The 8,733-nt window shown below is 45.7% G+C and overlaps 1 pseudogene; it reads right to left on the bottom strand.

Annotated features, from left to right (window-relative positions):
* Nucleotides 1-233: 233 nt before the first annotated feature.
* On the bottom strand, nt 234-1,660 carry LOC146612204 (uncharacterized; annotated as a pseudogene).
* Nucleotides 1,661-8,733: the final 7,073 nt, after the last annotated feature.

The raw sequence follows: 8,733 nt of genomic DNA, 5'->3' as shown, positions 1-8,733 counted from the left end.
CTCCCGAGAAGGAGTTGGGGCTCTCCCCTCGGGAAGAGCATGAGCTCCCCTTGCTGGGAACAAAGACAAATGGCAGTGATTTTCTTTTGTTTTTATTTTGAAACTGGGGGGACATTCTGCCCTTGGCAAACTGCCTGGCTGCAGAAATGCACATTTTATTTCTTTTGTTACCCCCAAAACACAGTGAAGTGTCTGGTGACTCTGGGCAGTGCTTGGTGACATAGACAGAGTGCTTAGGAGTGCTTGTTGACACTGCACCATTTGTCCACAAGTCTGTCCTTCCTGAACTGGAGGAGGAGACTGAGAGTGTGCTCCTAGTGAACTGGAAACTTCCAGAGACCCTGAACCTTGGAGTGATTTGGTTACCCCTTCTAACACCTTCCTTCTCTTTGGGGGAGAAGGGAGGGGTGACACCGAATGTTGCAGGTGTGCTAGGCTGACCGCTTCTTCTCCCCTCTCCGGGGTGTGACGGCTTGTTCTTTGCAGCAGCTGCTGCGAAGGAATGCTTGCCCCAAGGTCTTTGGTTCTCTACTTTAGCCTGGTGGGCAGACTGCGGGCCTCCTGCTCCTCTCTGCATTCTGACCCCACTCCGTCCCCCTCTCACAGCTGCTGCTGTTGCAGCAAAGCCAGCTCTTGGCACCTGCTGGGGCTGAGAGTTAGGTTTTCTGGGTAAGCAGAGGTTGAAGGCTGCATTAAGCGAGCATACTGACTGTGCAGCATATTTGTACATCCTTTGATAAATCGTGAGGCGATCCATCTTGTTGGGCAAAGAAATGCTAGAAGAAGCTGAGATTACCCTGCGGTTAGGGTGAAGGTGATACGCCACTGAAGGCTCCACTGATGGGGGTTCGGTCAGCCGCAGTTCACCCATCCCCTGGATCTCAAGCTTAGAGCAGCCCTTGGTCGGAAGCTTGCTTTTAAAAGGGCTTGACCAATAGCGACTAATTTCTTTCATGCAGGCCAGGACTGCTGGCAGAAGCTGCTTCGATGATGGCAAGGCTGGTGGGAGCCTCTTGCCGTCATACAGGTTGCGTTCTGCCCATTCGGCATCCTGGGCGGCTGGCCATGGGATGCCTAGCTTGGCGGCACCCCTTTGCAGACCTCATACAAATTGCTGTCCACCGGGGTGCAACTTCAGCCCCACTTGGTGGCCTGGACTGCTGGGAAGGAAAGGTAGAGTCATCCTCCTGTTCCTCATCCATATCCTCCAGGTCGTGGAGGTCGGAGTCGGCATCGCCCTCCGCGTCCTCGCCCTCTGCGTCCTCGCCACCCGGCTCGCCCACGTTTTGATCGAGGAGGTCCTCGGATGATGGGGGCATGAGCGGGGACTCTTCTTCCATCATGTCCGCCCAGCTTGTAGAGGCTCGCGGATGATGGATATTGCTCGTAGCAGTAGCGGCCGAAAGTCAGGGGTCCTGACTGTTCATTACTGCTACTCTCAGCCTCCTTTCCAGGACTTTCTCTGGCATCAAAACACAGTGTGGGCATCCCTGAGGGTCCGCCAGTGAAGCTGAGCATGCTTGGCACCCATACAGATGATACACATTGGATGAGGGTCCCTGCCTGAGATGGTGGCACCGCATGATGTGGGGCACGGGCGGGATGCAGCCTCTTTGGCCGTCGGCTCTGAGCTTTTGGCGGGGGTAGGAGCCGTAGACATGGTTAGCGAAAAGGGGTGAGACTAGGCTACACCGGGCTCGTCTCGACACGTTAGCCTGTAAGTAGCAGTTAAAATCCGAGCTAGTCGCTGCGGGAGTCAGCTTGTCGTGACACGTTAGCTGCACTCCGCTAGCCAATATTGTTAGCAACTTAATGCTAACCAAACCCTAGGTCGACTAACAAGCTGATGCTAGTGAGACGCTAATGTGGTTTGTGGCCTGCTAACAAGTTAACCCTAGCCGGACACTGAACAAACAGCTCGCCGTAACGCGTTAGCCCGAGTTACACAGCGTCGGCTACCTCGCTAACTAAAACCAGGAACCGCTGGGACAGCTCGCCTGACGCGGTTGCTGTTCCACAGTGTAACTCTAAGTACACTTCTTTCGAAGGACTTACTCAGCACCATCCAAACTGGAACCGGAAAAACTGCGTTCGGCGGCGTACTCCTACACGGGATGCCTGAGAACTGCTAAGCAGCTAATCAAGTTAGCCTGAATGCGCTGAGGGAGCTCAAAGTAGTTTCTCACAGGAAGAAAGCAAGAATGAGTTAGGAGGAGCTGGTCGGCCGTGTTAGAATGAGGGGGCGGAGCCCTGAGCACGGCTCAACAGGTCTGTCATAGACAGACGTGGTGTCATTAGAGCTTCCGTAGTTGGTCACGCCGAGGCGATTCCCATAGTGAAACACCGAGCGAAGTTAGAAAAAGAACTAATAGTTGCGAAATATTCCTCTAGCTGTTTCTTGTAGTACCACTTACTTTAATTTAATCTAATTTAAAATAAACCTAACATTGCAAACCAATGTTTTATTTGCATTTTACACAGCCTTTTTGAAATTGCTCATTATGCCAAGTCAGTTTGCTGACTCTTGTACTGTTAGGATTTTAGCATGTCAGAGATTGAAGTTCTATCATTGAAGTAAAACAAAAACATACATAAAATTTCAATTAAGTTTGAGGGCCTTTTACTTGTTCTCTGAATAGTCACTTACTGGTAACATCTTCAAATCAAATATGTTTATTTGTCTGTCCAAAAGTGCTGTTTAGCACAAAAAATCTTCTATCTTCCTCCAGATTTCCACATGAGCTTACAATATTCTGCCAAACCAAGATTGATTTGTTTATTTCACAGAAAGTCTTTGTGTATTTGTGCTTGTATTGCCCTTGGATGGGGATAAATCGGGATTTAGCAACTTTGACCGTGTTGCTTCCCCTCTGTTACTAAAGTTTGATAAGACTACACAGAAGCAGATTGTGTTTTTGCTTTGGAGAGTTACAGTTATCTCCTTTTCCCCAAATAATGCAACTTTTGTCAGTGATCGAGAAAGGTTAAATATAAAATAAGCAAAACAATAAACTTATTAAGGCTGGATTCGGGTTAATATCCCCCCAAAATAATCTTATAAGTTATTAGTAACATTAACAATTTTACCACATGTTTTTTCACACTCCCTAAAGCATTAAAGTTATAAACTAAACTTTGTTAGACCACAAACCAAACCTTACCAAAAGAGCATGCAGAGCTGCACCTTCTACTTTGCACAAGATGACATTTAAACATAGATAACTCAGTATTCCTCCTCACCACGTTCTTGTGAAGCACAAGATCTCTGACTGATCTTAAAATGTTTACTTTGTGGTTTTACAAGGGTTCAATATGGACCAAAGCAGGCCTGCGGACTTGTGCGTCAAAGTAAGAGACATGTTCAGCTGAAGGTAAACAACTATGAAAAAATGCATTCTGCATTTGTTGAGAATGCATTCTGATGCATGTTGCAGAGAAAAGACAAATCTTTTGAACAAAATCATCAACTTTGCTGCTAATAGTTTTAAAACAACTGTTGTGTTCACATTCCATGTTGACACTGAGAGCGGATGTTTTGATATGCATGTGTAACCCATGGTTATTTTATTGCCAATTGTATTCTGTTTTTATTCTAATTTGAAGTGTTACTGTTTTGTTAAATGCTGAGTTTTCCCCATGTACCGTGAATGCACCATAGCGCGTGCGTGGTGACTTTCTTTCACTGCATCCGCCTGCACGGAGCTAGATGCGCAAAGCTGTGTGGATATTCAGTCCTGTAACGTGTTGCGCTACGGAATTAATGTTTTCTATGAAGAATATCCTGGTGAGTCTCACAGTTGCAGTTTCAGTTGTGATTCATAGTCCAGTTTCTGAGCATAAAACCAGTCAGGATACTATGCTTGTCGGAAATGTGATGTTTGTCTTAGAACCTGCTAACGATTGTTTAGCTGTGTTAGCCTGTGGAGAGTATGCTAGCGTACCCACATGTGCTCCCTGGGCTAATGCGCTTACATGTGAAGTTTTAGCTAACACACCACGGAGACACTTTTCATGCTTCATGATTTGCAGTGAAATGTATTTTTGTTGTTGATAAATTGTTATTGGCCAATAAGAACTGTATAGGTGTGTGATGTGTGAGGGGGAACAAAAGGGATAACACTAGAGAAACACATGTTTTATTTTACAAGTGAGTGATTGCACTGCACGTTGTGTGCAGGCTGGTTTTTTGTTTACGTGGTAGAAATCTGCTGCAAGGACCGAGCGGTGCCATCTAAGGACTGGATGCCACTGGAGGTGCCTAGAAAGGACGTTCTCAATCTGAAGGCCACCTGTTTCCTTGGAGGGTGGTAGGATACAACGATTTGCAATTTTTTTTTGGATTAACGTTTTTTTCTGAGATCTCAGGACACTTTATGTTGTTACTTTTTTCTTTTTTTTGGGTCAGATCTGATTCCACTTAACATCAAAAAGCAAAACTGTGACTAAAGACAATTAACACTTACTAAGAACACTGAATACTAAGTGCACTGAACTGAAAAGGACAGCCTACCTAATATATTTATGGACACTTTAAGTGATATGTTGTACATTGTTGACATTTACATGTTTGAAATGGTCTAAATGTTTTGTTCATGTCTATGTTTTGGAGCATTTAAATGTTGAATACACTCAAATCACTTTTCTCCCTTTAAGTTGTTGTCAGTGTCTCATTCTGAGTGGAGGGATATTCCTTCTTTAAGTTGAGTTACCACTGCCAGTCTCCTTACGATCCTAACTGAACCCAACAAGAGTAGATTCCCAAATATAGTTTTTTTCCTTGACTTTGTATGACAGATTACTGTGGATTTGACTGATTTTGGACTACTCAGTTAAAAAGGGTGACAACTAGTGGCGAGCCAGCCAGGAGATTGGCATAGTGGTTTTACCTCCAACTCATATGACACACTGAGTGATACTTTTATTTTCGAAAATGGCACTTGACCTTTGTGAACGCTTTAGAGTTGATAGCCAGAAAACCCTGCTTATTACAGGTATTGAAAGACATCGTAGTGAACATGATATAACTAATGTTTTTGAAGTCAATGGTAAGATCTCTAACATTGTCAGGGTCCCTGATGAGCCACATCAGCCCGAAGGCAGAACACTTATAGTGTATGAGTCTGAACAGGCTATCTTAAAGATAGACCCTTCCACCTTAGGGGAAGTTGTCAGCCCTGTAGACCCTACAGTGAAATGGGTTTCCAAAACCATCAGAGATATCACCCAAGAAGAAATGGGCAAGGAAGTGGCCCGTAGATACCTGAAGGAACTTGAGTTTGTGGGAGGGCAGGCTTCCTCAGTATTTTCCAAGGCGAGTTGCAGGCCAGCCCTACCCCCCAGACTGAGACACAGTCACCCGTTGACCATAACGTTAATACGACAGCTGACATCATTCCCAATACTGATTCAAGTGAACCCGTAGAACCCACAAGTGCTTTCAGCCCACATACTGACACTTTTGCTGGTCCAGTACATGTAGACGAGAGCATCTACAACCCTTCGCATATTCAGAAAGTAGTGGTTGAACATGTTATTCGTAATGAGCCAAGTCACGCACCCCTTGCTCACGCTAAGATACGTACCTTCTCAGGCCGACTTCCACGGCCCAACGGTGAAGTCGACTATGAGACATGGCGTACCCAAGTCGATCTTCTACTCAGTGACCCTTTTCTGACTGATGCCCTCAAAGTGAGGAAGATACTTGAGAGCTTACTTAGCCCTGCATCTGAAATTGTAAAGCCTCTGGGGGTCACTGCGACACCAAGCACTTATGTCACTCAGCTTGATTCAGCTTTTGGAGTTGTTGAGGACGGTGAAGAGCTTTACACTGCCTTTCTTGGCTCGAATCAAAACAGCGGAGAAAACCCATCTGCCTTCTTGAACCGTCTTCACAGCCTTCTCACACGAGTCATTTCTAGAGGGGGAGCCCCTCCTACAAATGTAAATGAACTGCTTCTTAAGCAATTCATTAGAGGTTGCTGGGACCAAAGCTTGATAGTAAGTCTCCAGCTTGAAGCAAAAAAGAGCTTTCCACCCTCATTTTCGGAGCTTCTCCTCATGTTAAGGACTGAGGAAGAGCGTCGTTTCGCCAAGTTGGACCGCATGAAGAAACATTTGGGTGCAACAAAAGCTGCTGCACATGCACACTCGGTTTTTAGTATGCCCACCCTTGGCCAAGCGCCACTTGCGACTCCTACTCCAACCGACAGTGAAGCTGTGAAACTCGAACAAAAAGTCAATGAACTCACAAAGCAAGTTGAACAGTTAACTTTAACTCAAAGGCCAAGGAGCACCACCCCAAGTACTGAACCTCTTGTAAGCACTAAATCCAAATCTGTGAACCCAAAACCAAATGAAACTGCCAAGCTTGAAAGTCAAATAGCCGAGTTGACCAAACAAGTCCAAATGCTTGTCCAAAGCCAAAGACATTCAACCAAACCTGAGAAATATGAGCCCAAAAATTCTCTAGCTGTCAACACCAGAAACTCACAGACATTTGCTAAAGTCCCTGGCACACCTAGGGCATGGTTTTGCTTTAAGTGTGGGGAAGACAATCATATCGCAGTAAGCTGCACAAATGACGCTAATCCCACACTTGTCCGAGAAAAGCATGCAGAGTTGAGAAAGAAACAGGCTGATTTTGCTGCACGACAGGCCACAGCCCCGTTTGCTTTAAACTAGTGGCAGCTCCTGTCGTGGGACACCCAGGAGCTGAAACCCTTGATTCCCCCAGTCCCGAGACATTAGCTTATGGTCCTGAAGTGCAAATCACAGAACCCATTCATCCCATAGACAGCCTAGATCCTAACTTCCTCTTCCCTCAAGGTCTCATAGGCCCACGCTGTGCAGCCTCAGTACTTGTTGACGGGGTACCCTGTGAATCCATAATGGACTCAGGCTCACAGGTTACGACCATTTCTGAGTCTTTTCACAAGATGCACCTTTCCCACCTTCCCATCCAGCCAATACATTCTCTTCTTGAAATTGAAGGAGCAGGAGGGCAAAACGTGCCATACTTGGGATATGTTCAGACTTGCATTACATTTCCCGAAAATATTGCAGGCAAAGAACAACAATTAGCTGTTTTGGCCCTTGTTGTTCCTGAGTGTCACTTTAACAGTAGAATTCCGCTGTTGATAGGGACAAATGTGCTTTTACGGGTTTATGGACAGTTAGTACATCAAGATGGTCCCAAGTTCATTCGTAAGCTACACTCTAAGCAGTTTGCAACGATCCTTCAACATGTTGCCCAAGTACAAAGAAATGATACTCATTCCTGCCCTGTCATGTTGCATAGCAAAGGGGCAGTGACAATCCCTGCAAGACACAAACAATGCCTAATGGGAAATGTGAGGTTAAGAAAGAACAACCGGAACACAAGTTTTGTCCTTGAGCCGCATGAGCAATACAAGTTACCAGGTGGATTGCTTCTTGAATCGGCTTTAGTAGACATTCCTTTTAATTCCAGCAGTAAAGTGCCTGTCATTGTACACAATGTTAGTGAACATGCTGTTACGTTGCAGTCAAATAGCATTGTCGCTCAAGCTTGTGCAGCTCAACACGTTTCCCCACTAGCATCGAGTCAAACTCGGAATCCTCCAAGTCAAAATGAACCAGACAGTGACAACCTCACATTCAACCTTGATGATTCTCCCATCCCAGAGCAATGGAAAGAGCGAATTCTGGGAAAACTGAGATCCATCCCTGAAGTTTTTGCTCTCGATGACATGTCCCATGGCCACACCACAGCTGTGAAGCACCAAATCAAATTGAACAATGAAACGCCTTTCAAAGAGCGGCCAAGGCCCATACACCCAAGTGACAGAGAAGCTGTCAAACAACATCTAAGAGAATTACTGGATGCGGGCATCATTCGAGAGTCACAAAGTCCTTTCGCCTCACCAATTGTATTGGTAAGGAAAAAGAATGGCTCGATAAGGCTATGCATAGATTACCGTAGACTAAATCTAAGAACTATTCGAGATGCATATGCCCTGCCAAATATTGAGGAGACATTCACAGCTCTGAGTGGAGCTAAATGGTTTTCGGTCATGGACCTTAAGTCCGGTTACTATCAGGTGGAGGTAGCCGAGGAGGACAAGCCTAAGACAGCTTTTGTGTGTCCTCTTGGCTTCTATGAATTTAATAGGATGCCACAGGGTGTTACAAATGCCCCAAGCACCTTCCAACGCCTGATGGAGAAGTGTGTGGGTGATCTCCACCTCACCGAAGTGCTTGTCTTTTTAGACGACCTGATTGTGTTCTCAGACACATTGGAAGAGCACGAATCCAGGCTAATGAAAGTTCTTAGTCGCTTGAGAGACTACGGTCTTAAATTATCCCCAGAAAAATGCCACTTCTTCAAAACATCTGTGAAGTATTTAGGGCATGTTGTGGATGCTCACGGAGTCCACACCGATCCTGAAAAGATCTCTGCTCTGAAATGTTGGCCGCGCCCATCCAATTTCAAAGAGCTTAAATGTTTTTTAGGCTTCGCTGGATACTATAGACGTTTCGTTGAAGGGTACTCCAAGATAGCCAAACCGTTGAATCGTCTCACTGCCGGCTACCGGCCACCGAAGAAGAGAGGCAAGATTTACAAGAGAGAACCACCCAGACTTTCTTACAGTCCCACTCAGCCTCTCGGGGAACAATGGACTCATGAGTGTGAAACCTCCTTCCGAACAATAATCGAAAAGCTGACTTCTGCACCAATTCTTGCTTTTGCCAACC

This window comes from Diplotaxodon limnothrissa, linkage group LG19, assembly GCF_057381915.1.
Source record: "Diplotaxodon limnothrissa isolate DT_005_m linkage group LG19, D_limnothrissa_male_GT1.1, whole genome shotgun sequence".
NCBI classification, from domain to species: domain Eukaryota; kingdom Metazoa; phylum Chordata; class Actinopteri; order Cichliformes; family Cichlidae; genus Diplotaxodon; species Diplotaxodon limnothrissa.
Note: the sequence above shows the minus strand (reverse complement) of the source record. Positions and strands in the feature narration are given on the sequence as shown.